Below are 15,478 nucleotides of genomic sequence, written 5' to 3' on the forward strand. Positions count from 1 at the left end.
TTCTCTCTTTCTCTCACTTTCTCTCTTTCTCTTTCTCTCTCTTTCTTTCTCTTTCTTTTTCTCTCTCTTTCTCTCGCTCTCTCTTTCTCTCTCGCTCTTTCTCTCGCTCTCTTTCTCTCGCTCTCTCTCTCTTTCTCTCTCTCTCTTTCTCTTTCTCTCTCTCTCTTTCTCTCTCTCTTTTTCTCTCTCTCTCTCTCTTTCGCTCTCTTTCTCTCTCTTTCTCTCTCTTTCTCTCTCTCTTTCTCTCTCTCTCTCTCTCTTTCTCTCTCTTTCTCTTTCTCTTTCTCTCTCTCTCTCTCTCTTTCTCTCTCTCTGTCTTTCTCTCTCTCTGTCTTTCTCTCTCTCTCTCTTTCTCTCTCTCTTGCTCTTTCTCTCTCTCTCTCTGTCTTTGCCTGATGTTTTTATTTCATTTGGGTTTGGTTTTTTTACTCTATTTTTTTTGCTCTGCCTGGCAATGCAGAAGAGAGTTTATTTTGCTTTTTTTCCCCCTTTCCTCATGCAACATCCCACCCACACCCCCCGCCCAGCACATTGTGGTACACCCCCCCGCCCAGCACATTGTGGTTGTAGTTTATAGGAGAGTTGTAACATTCATCTACTGTGCAGGTGAAAATACCTCTGTATAGGTCAACAAGAAAAAAAAAAGAGGATTTACTTCTTCCATTTCTTCTTTATTTGAATGTGTCATGTCTTAAATATGTCAGGTTCTGGCAAATCCACCCTGTACTCACTTAGTGTTGAACTTCCAGATAAATCAGTTCTTATTAATCCACTTACCTCTTAGGCTTGGTTTTTTTTTAATATGGAAATCCATCTTGAAGCTCCTGCTTCAGGTTGAAACATCTTGTGGTGATGGACCTCAAACTGTTAGGGCCCTCCATAATGTTGCATTTTTACAGCATAGTGCCATCATTCATATACTGATTTTTAACAAGAGCAATAAAAAATAACCTCTGCCTACATCTACCTTTGTACATCTTCTGAAATTTAAAACCAAACCCGTGGTTGTTGAGGTGAGAGTTCAGAACCCTGTGAGATGAGACTTTCCCCCATAGTACAGGAGTGCCAGCTGAAAGAGGTTGGAGTGAGGTGGGTGTTGGTCTGTCCTCCATAGTAACAATTGGTAGGATGAGAGGAAATGGCCTCAAGTTGCATCAGAGGAGGTTTAGGTTGGGCTTTAGAAAAAAGTTTGTGACTTAAAGGGTTCTCAAAGACTGGCACAGGCTGCCCAGGGAGGTGGTTGAATCCCCATCCCTGAAGGTGTTTAAAAGCCTAAAGACGTGGTGCTGAGGGACTTGGTTTAGCACCAGACTTGAATTAGTGGTTAAAGGTCTTTTCCAACCAAAAAGATTCTATGATTCTGATACAGCAGTGCTGTATCAGCAGTTCTGATGATGCAGTGCTTGTCATGCTCTTAAAGCTCTTCCACAAAGGCACTTATCACTTACCCCTCATTTGAGTGAGATCTGAGTCACAAAGGACATCAATGACTTGTACCGAATAGTTCAGTTTCTCGCTGTTTGCTGGCACTGAAATCCAGATCTTCTAAGCTGTGGTCAAGCTGTCTTGCTGGTTGTCTGAAAGACTGTTCCAGAAGGTCTGTAACATGTGCTCAGTAGTCATGCAATGCTCTGCCAAAACCATGGAAAATGGGATGTGCAGTTGTTGGAACTTTGTCCTTCTCTGACAGCTCTACCTCCATGCTTTCAGTCCTGCTGAAACACATTGTCTCCTACCCTGCAGGTATCTAGTACCTTCCAGCTCTTGCTTGAGACGCTGCAGCAGCTGCACTGCCAGCAATCCTGAGCAGCAAGGATTGTACTAGAGCACGAAGGGGAATCTTTGTCAAGAGTTGCCATTAGCTGGGACAAAGTCACGAAACCACAGCTAGTAGGACTCTCAATGAAGGACAGTGATCATCCACACAGAGCAGAGAGGGCAATGGAGCCAGTGCTTTTTCTCCTTTGGGATATTCTCCACCATTCTGTGGAGCAAGAAGCTGAATACAGGTTTTGGGGCTTCAAGTCCAACACAATAGCTGCTGCACCTTCACCTTAATAAAACAGGCTGATGTTTCAACACAGCAGAGTACATCACCACTCCTTAGCCAAAGGCACTGACCTCTGTCTCCTGGGGTTTGAGTGCTTAATGAGATAATGCCATTTAGAAAGTGCACACATCTAGCTTTGAGGCACTGCTGGCCTCCAGGTGCTTCTCACCCTCCTACTACCTGTAGTTAAGCTTGAGGCGCTTATGCTTGAGCTCTGCCTGAGCTGTGTTGCAGCCACACTTTCATCTGCCCACATACCCTTGTCAGTCCTGACCTATGGATTTGGCTTCCTGGCTTGTCCTCAAACCTGACTCACCACCACAGCCTTGTCTGTGACCTGAACTGTTAGCCTGCCCTGCTTGTCCATTTTGGGTACTGTGGGACAGCCCCCTGTCAGAAAGTTGCCCCTCTTGCCTGTCACCCTCAGCTCCTGACTCACTTTTCCTCTTCAGAGCAGCACCTGCCCCTGCTGCTCCCCAGCACAGCCCTGTAGCACAGCTCGGATTACACATCTACACCGCTGCTGATTCCAGAGCTGGGCTGGTCAGAGCTTGTTTAGGTGTCTCTGCATGCCGCTGCTCTTCATTGAGCAAGCAAGCCAGTTCTCTTCCACCTTGCTTAGGGATCTCCAACACAATGGCCACACTGTGCAAAAGAGCCCTTGCAGGACTCCAATCTCCTTCAAAACACCGTGGGCATGTTCTTTTCCACTTCAGACATCCCCACACCAAAGCAGCACCTGAAGTGCAGAACATACATTTTGATTAGTGCTGGATGGATGCCATGCTTGCTTGAGGCACCTGAGATCGTTTCACAGCATTGATGTTGTGTCACACCCCTGTGAAGTCCTTTTTCTTTTACAGCTTTAGCAGAGCAGGTGTGTGGGAGGGAGAGGAACGCTGCAGCAAAGCCAACCGGCAGGAGGGCAACCCAGGCATCGCCTTTGGAGGGCACTTGTGTGGCTTACACACACTTAGCTTTACATAACCCAGCCTGGGGTGGATCACTGGCTGCTCATTTGCTCATGTAGCTGCCTGAAAGTGTTGCTTTCATCTAAACAAACCTGAGGCAGCCTGGGTGCCTCACAGTAGGGCTTTTCAACATGGCCCAAAGCAAAGCAGCAAGCACTTCATTATGTAGAAGACTCCCACTTAGCCCTTTGTGTAAGTGGGTATTTTTTTTCCTTCCATCTAATTGTACCCCATATTTTCCATGGTGTTAGAAATGTTTTGGGGGCTATAGATGCTAAAAGATGATGAGACTCCTTTGACAGAGAGAACAGAGGAGATTAAAGCTACTAAGATGATTAGAGGACTGGAACCTTAGAGGGAAAGGCTGAGAGGGCTGGGGCTGTTTAGCCTGGAGGAAGCTGAGTGGGGATCTCAGTAATGCTGATCAATAATCCAATGGGTGAGTGTCAGGAGCATGGAGCCAGACTCTTCACAGCTGGAGAGGCCTAATGAAGTTTCCAGAAGAAGCCACGTCTGTCCTGCACACATGAAGTGATCAGCCCCAGGGACATCAAACCTCCTGCCTCCTCCATGCAAGGGGATGAACATGGGAAAGACACCTGGTGGGGCCTAATGAAGTTGCCAGAAGCCACATGGCTGAGTCTGCCTCAAGCTTTCCACTTCCACCAACCTGAAAGATGAGAGTTTGGGTTTGACCTCCTTAGCTTCTTGGATCCCCACAAGTCCATGGGACTGAACAGGATCCATCCTAGGGTGCTGAGAGAGTTGTCAGAGGAGCTGGCCAAGCCACTATCCATCATTTTCCAGCAGTCCTGGCTCACTGGCCAACGTGGTCCCCATCCACAAGAAGGGCCAGTTGGATGAGCCAGGGAATTCCAGGCCTGTTAGCCTGGCCTCAGTGCCAGGCAAGATCATGGAACAGGTCATCCTGAGTGCAACCACAGCACTTAGAGGATGGCCAAGGGATCAGGCCCAGCCAGCATGGATTCAGGAAGGGCAGGTCCTGCCTGACCAACCTGATCTCCTTCTATGATCAGGTGACTGCTTGGTGGATGTGGGGCAGGCTGTGGATGTAGTCTACCTGGACCTCAGCAAGGCCTTTGACACCATCCCCCACAGCAAACTCCTGGCCAAGCTGTCAGCCCATGGCTTGGACGGGAGCACACTGCGATGGGTTAGGAGCTGGCTGGAGGGCTGAGCCCAGAGAGTGGTGGTGAATGGTGCCACATCCAGCTGGCAGCCAGTCACCAGTGGTGTGCCCCAAGGATCAGTGCTGGGCCCCATCCTGTTCAATATCTCTGCACACAATATCTTTGGCCACAACAGCCCCATGCAGTGCTACAGGCTGGGGTCAGAGTGGCTGAAGAGTGGCCAGGCAGAATGGGACCCTGGGGGTACTGGTTGACAGTAGGCTGAACATTAGCCAGCAGTGTGCCTAGATGGCCAGGAAGGCCAATGGCATCCTGGCAAGTATCAGGAACAGTGTGGCCAGCAGAAACAGGGAAGTCATTCTGCCCTGTGCTCAGCACTGGTTAGGCCACACCTCGAGTCCAGTTCTGGGCCCCTCTATTTAGGAAAGATGTTGAGTTGCTGGAACATGTCCAGAGAAGGGCAACAAAGCTGGGGAGGGGTCTGGAGCACAGCCCTGTGAGGAGAGGCTGAGGGAGCTGGGGTTGCTTAGCCTGGAGAAGAGGAGGCTCAGAGGATATCTTATTGCTCTCTACAACTACCTGAATGGAAGTTGTAGCCAGGAAGGGGTTGGTCTCTTCTCCCAGGTAACCAGCACCAGAACAAGAGGACACAGTCTCAAGCTGCACCAGGGGAGGTTTAGGCTGGATGTTGGGAAGTTCTTCCCAGAAAGAGAGATTGGCCATTGGAATGTGCTGCCCAGGGATGTGGTGGAGTCACCATCCCTGGAGATGTTTAAGAGGAGACCAGATGGGGTGCTTGGTGCCATGGTTTAGTTGATTAGATGGTGTTGGGTGATAGGTTGGACTCAATGATCTCAAAGGTCTTTTCCAACCTGGTCTGGTCTGGTCTAGTCTAGTCTATGGAATTTTCCTGACATTTTGAAAAGTGTTGTATTTCACAAGTAGGAGTTGCTGCTATGGAAAGAGATGGAAGCAAGATTTGCTTTTGATGAGGAGTAAAATGACGTACAAAGATGTTCTGTGTGCAGTCATACTGGGCCTAGGCTCAGCTGGATGCCTGCTTTCTGTTTCTGTCTAGCACCTGTCCTTTTATTAATGTTTCACACCAGCCTGTTTGTCTACAAAGCAGATATTAATGCTTGTTTCTATTTTCCAGCTGAAAGCAGAGTATGATAATTACCTGTGGTACCTGTCCTGTTGCTAATGAGACAGCAGGTTTCCATTTCTCACCAGGTATTTGCAAGTCAGTCTAATCAAGATGGTACTCAGGGTTAAAGAAGTTTTCTTGCTTTCCCCAGCTTCTCTTGCAATTGGAGAGGGCTTTGCCTGTCTAACTGGCATTGAAGAAGTTTCCAAAGTTCTATTTTCTCAGGTGTTTTCTTTCCTAAGCTGTTACAGGATTAGCAAATACTTTGAACATTCATAGTATCATAGTATCATAGTATCAGTCAGGGTTGGAAGGGACCACAAGGATCATATAGTTCCAACCCCCCCTGCCATGGGCAGGGACACCCCACACTAGATCAGGCTGGCCAGAGCCTCATCCTGCCTGCTCTTAAACACCTCCAGGGGTGGGGCCTCAACCACCTCCCTGGACAACCCATTCCAGGGCTTCATCACTCTCATGGGGAAGAACCTCCTCCTCACATCCAGCCTGAATCTCCCCCACCTCCAGCTTTATTCCATTCCCCCTAGTCCTATCACTGCCTGAGATCCTGAGAAGTCCCTCCCCAGCCTTCCTGTAGGCCCCCTTCAGATACTGGAAGGGCACAATTAGGTCACCTCAGGGCCTTCTCTTCTGCAGACTGAACAGCCCCAACTCCTTCAGTCTGTCCTCATAGGAGAGGTGCTCCAGCCCTCTGCTCATCCTCATGGCCCTTGCTCTGGACACGTTCCAGCACCTCCATATCCCTCTTGTAATAGGGGCTCCAGAACTGGAGGCAGGACTCCAGGTGGGGTCTCAGCACATTGCTGTAGTCTTTTCCCATGTGTCCAACAAGGGATGCTTGGGATGTTGTTGTAGATACTAGATAGTGAAATGCCTTGCAGTGTCAAAGATTTGGGATTGCCAAGGCTAGAGTTGATTCAAAGATTGTTTCTTCTATCAGTTCAAATGAGCTGTGTAGCTTAAAGAGTTGGCCACTAATTGGGACTTGGAGCTCATGAGGCCATAGATTCTTGATGGGATTAGTGGTACATGTCTGTGTCCCCAGCTCAATATAGAACCATAGAATCATAGAGGTGTTTTGGTTGGGAAAGGCTTCTAGGATCATGGAATCCAAACATTTATGAAGAGTGAAAGGTAAATCCAACAAAGTGGCCCATAAGCCTCAAAGTCTTACTAGCAGCAGTTGATGTTGGTCCTACATACTTGTCTCAGAGGATAAAACATCACAACTCTGCTTTAAACATGTCAGGATGCTTAATCCATCCAACAAGGGCGTTCTTGGACATTTGAGTGGCTCTGTGCCAGTGATTCTTTGCTGAGAGTGTGGCCCAAGGACAGCAAATTCTTGTTTCCCCTTTTGAAAGACTTCATGCCTCAACAAAGGAGAAAAACTTCCATTGTCAGCTTCTGCTTAAAACAGAAGTAGGAACTTTTATGATTAAAGGAACATGAGTGTGTGTGAGAGAAGGAGGAAATGAGAGTTTCAGAAGCAAAGAGCTGACAGGAGGGATTTACCCAAGCCCATTGCATGACCTCCAGAGAGCAAGCAACACACCACATCTCCCTGCTGTAGCCTACAAATGCCAGACGTTATTGGGCACTGTCCAGAGAAGGGCAGCAAAGCTGATGGAAGGGTCTGGAGAACAGGCCTGATGAGGAGCAGCTGAGGGAACTGGGGAGAAAAGGAGGCTGAGGGGAGGCCTCATTGCTCTCTCTATAACTCCCTGAAAGGAGGTTGTAGTAAGAGTAAAGTGGGGGATGAGCTCTTTTCCCCAATATCAGGTGATGCTTTAATGCACATTAGGAGTTTGTTATTAGGCCATGTCCCCTTCACAAGGCTTGGTTTCAAATCCAGTTCCTCCCCTCAGTTCCTGATCCTTGGCTACTTTCTCAAGGCTCATCGCCCCACTTCTCTAGAGGCAGATTTGAAAAGAGCTGTCTGTGACCTGACACACTGACCTGCCAAGTGGAGCAGTTATCTCATCCACAACCCACACCTTGCTGATGTGCTTCCTAGCCAAGTTTATCAGCTTGGGCTAACTGTAATCTTGATGGCAGTTATGTGGTTCCTGGTTTGGACTTAGCCTGTGCCCAGCAAGTTTGGAGTCCGGAAGGAGCTCGCTGATGTCAGCTCAGACCATTCCATGGAGACATACTGTGAGTGTTACCTGGTCAGCTTCTAGGCTTCCTCTTGACAGATATGCAAGTCCTTGACTGGAAAATGGGCTTCTGTACCATCTCCCTTTTTTCATAATGGTTGGAAGACAGGCACAAACCCCACATGTGATGCTCCATTGGTGGTCTTCTGCATGCCCCATGTCAGCCCTGTGTTTGTAGATGATGTTAGATCTTCTTGTCCCAGCACACTCTGGGAACTCCTCTTAAATTTGCTGGTGATGACCGTGGCCTGGATCACTGATTCAACTGATTCAAGGTAGGGCCCACTTTTAAATGTTAGCAACTCATGAGCTGCCAACTGTATTAAGTTACCAAGCCCCTGAACATTCCATATATACTGAAGGTCTTGCTGGCTACCAAACTGGCCTCATTGGGAGGCAAAACCACAGTTACAAGTTGCAGAAAGTCCACACTCATTCCCTTGCCTTAATTTAAGAATCAGAGAATTGTTTTGGTTGGAAAAGACTTTGAAGATCATTGAGTCCAACCACAGAATCATACTGCCTTGGGTTGGAAGGGGCCACTGAGATCATCTAGTTCCAGTTCCCCTGCCATGGGCAGTACTCCAGGTAAGGTCTCACCAGAGCTGGAGAAAAATTAGACGACTAACTCCAGGTCAAACTTGATGGGACCCTGAGCAACCTGATCTAGTTGGAGATGTCCCTACTCATTGCAGAGGGGTTGGACAAGATTACCTTCAAGGGTCCCTTCCAGCCTTCTGTGATTGTATGATGTCAGCCATCCAGTACCAAAATCCTGATGATTGCACTGCAGGCTTACCCTGGGCAGATGGTAACTCTCTTCTTACAACTTCCAAGGACTTTGTCTCTCACATCTGAGATGCTCGCTCTGTGTAAGGCAAGAAACACCAACACCATGAAGTGTTACCCTGCTGCTTCTCATCAGCCAGGGAAGAAATTTGGTTTTAAAAGGAAAAGTCACACAACTTTTGGCAGAGTTTTAAATTGCCTTTTTGTTGGCATTTCATTTTACTGCTCTTTTGTAGTGCCTGATCTTAAGGGACCCGAATTTATCCCCCGGGGGCTGGGGGGAGTGGAATTTAATCCTCAGTTCCAACAGGAACAGGATAGTACCCTTATTATTCCTACCTCAGATAAGAAACTGCCTCTGGGGGAGGGGTTCCTTTGTTGTTGCTGGCTTATTTTTTAACTTGTTTATTAGCCTTGGAGTTTAAGACCTAAGCCTCTAATCTCCAAAGCAAAGCAGCAATTGTGAAACTAAGGGAAGGAGGAGCTGGCGTGCTGCTGTTGTTATGCAAGCTGCTGAGTGCTCTGCAGAGTGCTTGCTTCTCCTCTAGACATCAGCTTCCACGAGATGTGGTTTCTCTACATGATACCAAGAGCTGCATGGTAAAAAACAACAGAGCAAAGTCGCTGAACCAACTTCTTGCTGCCCAAGGAATTGGTGGAATCACTGTCCTTGGAGGTATTCAAAAACCATGCAGATGTGGCTCTTGGAGACATGGTTTAGGGAATGTGGTGGTGGTGGTGGTGGTGGGTTGGTGGCTGGACATGGTGAGCTTAGAGGTTTTTTTCCCAACCTTAATGATTCTAGGCACACACCTTCTACAGGTGAAAGTGTTGCCCTAGTGATGGGTGGGTTTAGGAGCATTCATTGACCTTGATTCTTCTACCAAACTTTTGATTTCAGCACTTTTGAGTGTGGTGTGTTCTCCCACCAGTGAACTTGTGCCCCAGCCAGAGGGTTTAGGCCAATGGGGATTGATGAGCTGGCCAAGCACAGAACTGTGAACTGGTTTCAGCTACAATGCTGTAGTAAGTGTGGCAATGAGGAAAAAAACTCACTGAAAAAGAAGGGTAATGGAGATGAGACCAGACAGCTTGAGGCATGTTGCTCTGTGCCCTGTATGCTCCTCATGCTGTGCTTCACTGCAGGGCTGCTGCTGAAGTGCAGGGAGAGCAACTGGTCAAGATGTTAGAGAAACCCAGCAGACTCACCCAGCATCAGAGAGAAGCTGTGGAAAGGACAGAGTGGAGATGCAGGAAATGAAAGCCCTGTGACCAGCACTTCTGTCCTGCCACCACTAGCCAAGTGATTGTCATCATCTGTCCTGCACAGAGTGGTCAGCTCGAGAGACATCAAACCTCCTGTCTCCTCCATGCAAGGGGATGAACATGGGAAAGACACCTGGTGGGGCCTAATGAAGTTGCCAGAAGCCACATGGCTGAGTCTGCCTCAAGCTTTCCACTTCCACCAACCTGAAAGATGAGAGTTTGGGTTTGATTAGTACGGATGACACTCAGGCTCTCATTTTTACATCATTACTTTCTAGACAGTAATTGTGCTTTCCTGTCTCTTTTCCAGATACAGATTTAGCTGCTTTGCCAGGGGAAATGTCAAACACTATTTCCTTCAGGGCCAGTGTCAGGAGAGTGGAGCCAGGCTCTTCTCAGTGGTGTCCAGTGACAGGACGAGGGGCAGTGAACACAGACTGGAACAGAGGAGGTTCCACCTAAACATGAAGATGAAATTCTTCCTTTTGAGGGTGGCAGAGCACTGGAGCAGGCTGCCCAGAGAGCTTGTGTAGTCTCTGAAGGCATTCCAAACCCACCTGGACACGTTCCTGCGTGATTTACTCTGGGTGACCGTGCTCTAGCAGGGACTGGATGATCTTCAGAGATCCCTTCTGACCTCTACCGTGTTGTGACTCTGAAAATCATAGGGAATCAAAACTTATCTAAAGGGTCTTACATGAATCTCCCCCACTTACTGCACTTCTAAAATCCCTGATCTACAGTATGACTGCAAGACTTTTTTACTCTTCAGTTAAAGCAGACAGCTAACTTTAGGCACTGCTTTTCAAATAGAATGTTTTAGTTGGCTTCCTAACTCAGCATTTGTGCAGCAGACACAGAGCTAATTTCTGCATGAGGGCATTGGTGTCAGTGCTGAAGCTACTCTCCACTAGATGGTAATGTTGTTTCAGATGATTGGTGGTGAAAGAAACTCAGCCAACACCACCAAAAGGAAGTGGAAGCTGTGAGATTTGTCCAAGAAATGAGCTTTGGATGATTTGGGGAAGGAAAAAAGAAATCCATTTATTAGAAAATAGTTTGGGGGTTGAAAAGGCTTTGATGAAAGCTTTGTATGTGCTCTGATTATTAGGGCCATGGATGTGTTAGTTCCTGAAGCAACTTTGAAGTGTCTCAGAGCAAGGAATGAATTGTCAGAGAATGCAGAAGACAAGCAGAGTGATCTCTGCCTTATGCTCTTATCTGATGCTCTTCATTGTTGATCAGTGATTCAAAATGCATCAGTTGTTTCTAGCCACAGTTTTGCTGGGAAGGAGGAAAATGCTCCTCTCCTTTCATGTGAGTGGAGAGAGAAGCAAAGGCCCATTTCTGCAATGGTACTAGAAAGCCTCACTAGCCTGGGGGAAAATAGCAGCTGTGCTCCTCTCCATCCACCTCCTGGGGCTTGGTTGGGCCAGGCTGGCATATTCAGATAATTTATGAAGCACAGTATCCATGCACTGGAGCCTGTGGGCAGGCCCTGCAGCCAGTCACACCTACATGTGCCGGTCTCTGCCAGCTCTCTGAAGTGCTGACGGTGCTAGGTGAAACAGGAGAGCATGCCCGCTAAGCTGGGTGTGAGTGTTCATCTGCTGCAGGGTAGGAAGGCTCTACAGAGGGACCTGAACAGACTGGATCCATGGACTGAGGTCAGTTGTATGAGACTCAACAAGGCCAAGTACCAGGCACAACACTTGGGTCACACCAACCCCATGAATGCTCTGGGCTTGGGGCAAAGCGACTGGAAACTGCCCAGCAGAGAAAGATGTGGGGGTGCTGATCGTCATCCAGCTGAACATGAGCCACTGTGTGCCCAGGTGGCCAAGAAAGCTAACAGCATCCTGGCATGGAACAGGAACAGTGTGGTCAGTGAGACCAGGCAAGGGATTATTCTCCTCTACTCAGCACTGGTGAGGCCACACCTTGGGTACTGCTTTCAGTTTTGGGGGCCTCACTCCAAGAAAGACATTGAAGTGCTGGAGCAGGTCCAGAGAAGGACAGCAAAGCTAGTGAAGGGTCTAGAGAAGCTGGTAAGGAGAAGGTGAGGGACCTGGGGTTGTTTAGCCTGGAGAAAAGGAGGCTGATAGGAGACATTCCTGCCTTCTACAACTCCCTGAAAGAAGGTTGTAGTGAGGTGGGTGCTGATCTCTTCTCTCTAGTATCAGGTAATAGGAAGAGTTGCACCAGGGGAGGTTTAGGTTGGATATTAGAAGAAGCTTGGCTGAAACTGGCAGATGAGGTTTAACTGGCAGATGAGGTTTAACTGGCAGATGAGGTTGCTAAACCCCTCTCTATTATATTTCAAAAGTCCTGGCAGTCTGGTGAAGTCCCCACAGACTGGAAAAGGGGAAACATTGCCCCCATCTTCAAAAAGGGCAAGAAGGAGGAACCAGGGAACTACAGGCCAGTCAGTCTCACCTCTGTGCCTGGAAAGATCATGGAACAGATCCTCCTGGAGTCACTACTCTCTCAAAAGAATAGTGAAGAGGTGATTGGGAACAGTCAGCATGGCTTTGCCAAGGGCAAATCCTGCCTGACCAACCTGGTGGCCTTCTATGAGCAGGTGACAAAATTAATAGATGAGGGGCAAGCAACTGATGTCGTTTACCTGGACCTGAGCAAAGCCTTTGACACTGTCCCACACCACATCCTGGTCTCCAAACTGGTGACACATGGGTTTGATGGGTGGACCACTAGATGGATAAGGAACTGGCTTGATGGCCGCACCCAAAGAGTGGCTGTCAATGGCTCCATGTCCCAGTGGAGGCCAGGGACAAGCGGAGTCCCTCAGGGATCAGTCCTGGGACCTGTCTTATTCAACATCTTTGTGGGGGACATGGACAGTGGCATTGAGTGCACCCTCAGCAAGTTTGCTGATGACACCAAGCTGTGTGGTGCAGCAGACACGCTGGAGGGAAGGGAGGCCATCCAGAGGGACCTTGACAGGCTGGAGAGGTGGGCACAAGCCAACCTCATGAAGTTCAATAAGAGCAAGTGCAGGGTCCTGCATCTGGGTCGAGGCAATCCCAGGCACAAATACAGGCTGGGCAGTGACTGGCTGGAGGATAGCCCTGAGGAGAGAGACTTGGGGGTGCTGGTGGACAAAAAGCTCAACATGAGCTCTCAGTGTGCACTTGCAGCCCGCAAAGCCAATCAGATCCTGGGCTGCATCAGGAGAAGTGTGGCTAGCAGGTCAAGGGAGGTGATCCTCCCCCTCTACTCAGCCCTGGTGAGACCCCACCTGGAGTACTGTGTCCAGTTCTGGAGCCCCTATTACAAGAGGGATGTGGAGGTGCTGGAACGTGTCCAGAGAAGGGCCACGAGGATGATCAGAGGGCTGGAGCACCTCTCCTATGAGGACAGACTGAAGGAGTTGGGGCTGTACAGTCTGCAGAAGAGAAGGCTCCGAGGTGACCTAATTGTCGCCTTCCAGTATCTGAAGGGGGCCTACAGGAAGGCTGGGGAAGGACTTCTCAGGATATCAGGTAGTGATAGGACTAGGGGGAATGGAATGAAGCTGGAGGTGGGGAGATTCAGGCTGGATGTGAGGAGGAGGTTCTTCACCATGAGAGTGGTGAAACCCTGGAATGGGTTGTCCAGGGAGGTGGTCGAGGCCCCGTCCCTGGGGGGTGTTTAAGAGCAGGCTGGATGAGGCTCTGTCCAGCCTGATCTAGTGTGGGGTGTCCCTGCCCATGGCAGGGGGGTTGGAACTAGATGATCCTTGTGGTCCCTTCCAACCCTGAATGAAACTATGAAACTATGAAACTATGAAACACTGGAACAGGCTCCCCAGGGAGGTAGCTGAATCTCCATCCCTGGAGGTGTTGAAAAGCTGCAGAGATGTGGTACTGAGGGCCATAGTTTAGCCCCAGGCTTGGCAGAGTTAGAGAATGGTTGAATTCAATGACCTTAAAAGTCTTTTCCAGCTGCAGCGATTCTCTGATTCTCTGAAGTAATATTTGTTCAGGGTGGGGGAAAAATTGATCAGGGAATAAATCCTTTCCTATTCACAGTGAATTTGGGGAATGTGTGTCTTTATCACAGAAACAGAATTTATTGTATTTACATTCAGCAAAACACAACCACTCTGAAATAAGAAGACTCCAAGGAGTCCCACAAGGAGAAGCAGAGCTCCTGCATGTGCTACATGCAAACAGCTGCAGGCTTGCTCCAAGGCAATCTGTCAGCTCATGCAGCTCTGGAGAATGTTTTAATAAGTCTTTAAATAGCACATAGCATTAGAACCGAACACGCTTCCCACCTTAGGACTTGACCTAAGCTTCCCAGCTTCTGTACTAGGTTTTATCATGGAATTGAAAGGACACTTTCACCTGGATTTATACCCTCAGTGTGCTGGCAGCGTTAAACTGCAGTGTTACAAACACCTAAAATTAGCTGGGTTTGCTTCTCAGAGGTGATCCACCCATCTCACAAATGAAAAGCAGAGTTATGCTCTTTGCAAACAATAACATGCTCTCCGCTAGCGCTGGCTGAGAACATCATCATTTAACATCAAGTGAGGCCCTGCCAGCAGCGGGATCTTCTGATCACACGAGACTCACAGACACTTCCAAGTTCATCTGTGCTAGTTTTATTTTTAGTAATAAAGCTAAGTTTAAAAAAAGACTTTTCACCTTTCACTTGGAACAAGAGAGTAAGAAAGATACCATCAGGAAAAAAAAAACAGTGGAAGTTGGATTTAAAGTGACAGTTCCTGATGGTAATAGTACTGCAGTGGGACTCCACTGATTGTGAGAAGGGAAGGGAAGGGAAGGGAAGGGAAGGGAAGGGAAGGGAAGGGAAGGGAAGGGAAGGGAAGGGAAGGGAAGGGAAGGGAAGGGAAGGGAAGGGAAGGGAAGGGAAGGGAAGGGAAGGGAAGGGAAGGGAAGGGAAGGGAAGGGAAGGGAAGGGAAGGGAAGGGAAGGGAAGGGAAGGGAAGGGAAGGGAAGGGAAGGGAAGGGAAGGGAAGGGAAAAGAGAAGAGGAGAGAGAAGAGAAGAGAAGAGAAGAGAAGAGAAGAGAAGAGAAGAGAAGAGAAGAGAAGAGAAGAGAAGAGAAGAGAAGAGAAGAGAAGAGAAGAGAAGAGAAGAGAAGAGAAGAGAAGAGAAGAGAAGAGAAGAGAAGAGAAGAGAAGAGAAGAGAAGAGAAGAGAAGAGAAGAGAAGAGAAGAGAAGAGAAGAGAAGAGAAGAGAAGAGAAGAGAAGAGAAGAGAAGAGAAGAGAAGACAGAAGAGAAGACAGAAGAGAAGAGGAGAAGAAGAGAAAAGAAGAGAAGAGGAGAAGAGAAAAGAGGAGAAGAAGAGAGGAGAAGAGGAGAAGAAGAGAGGAGAAGGAGAAGAGAATGACCCAGGTTGGAAAAGACCTTGAAGATTATCAAGTCCAACCCATCATCCAACACTATCTAATCAACTAAACCATGGCACCAAGTGCCTCATCCAGGCTCTTCTTAAACACCTCCAGTGATGGTGACTCCACCACCTCCCTGGGCAGCACATTTCAATGTCAAATCACTCTTTCTGTGAAGAACTTACTCAGAGATGGGTTTGGCTGCAGGTCCAGTTATGGGCAGGCACCATTTGGACTGAGAGAGGAAAATGAAAAACAATTTGGGGTTAACATTCCCTATTCTGTGATCCTTGCATGCTTCAGCCTGATGGAAACAAGGATGACAGAATCGTAGAATGGTTTGACTTGGAAGGTACCTTTAAGACCATCTAGTTCCACACACACACCCCCTGCCATGGACAGGGACACCTCCTGCTAGACCAGGGATAACTCACTCCTGGTTTAATTCAGAGAAACAGGAATTTGTCTGTCTCTGCAGACTTCCAAGGCCTACCTGGACGTGTTCCTATGTGATCTGCTTCAGGTGATCCTGCTCTGGCAGGGGGTTGGACTTGAAGATCTT

Source organism: Melanerpes formicivorus, unplaced genomic scaffold (genome assembly GCF_026170545.1).
Source record: "Melanerpes formicivorus ecotype bairdi unplaced genomic scaffold, bMelFor1.0.p_v2 SCAF_4, whole genome shotgun sequence".
NCBI classification, from domain to species: domain Eukaryota; kingdom Metazoa; phylum Chordata; class Aves; order Piciformes; family Picidae; genus Melanerpes; species Melanerpes formicivorus.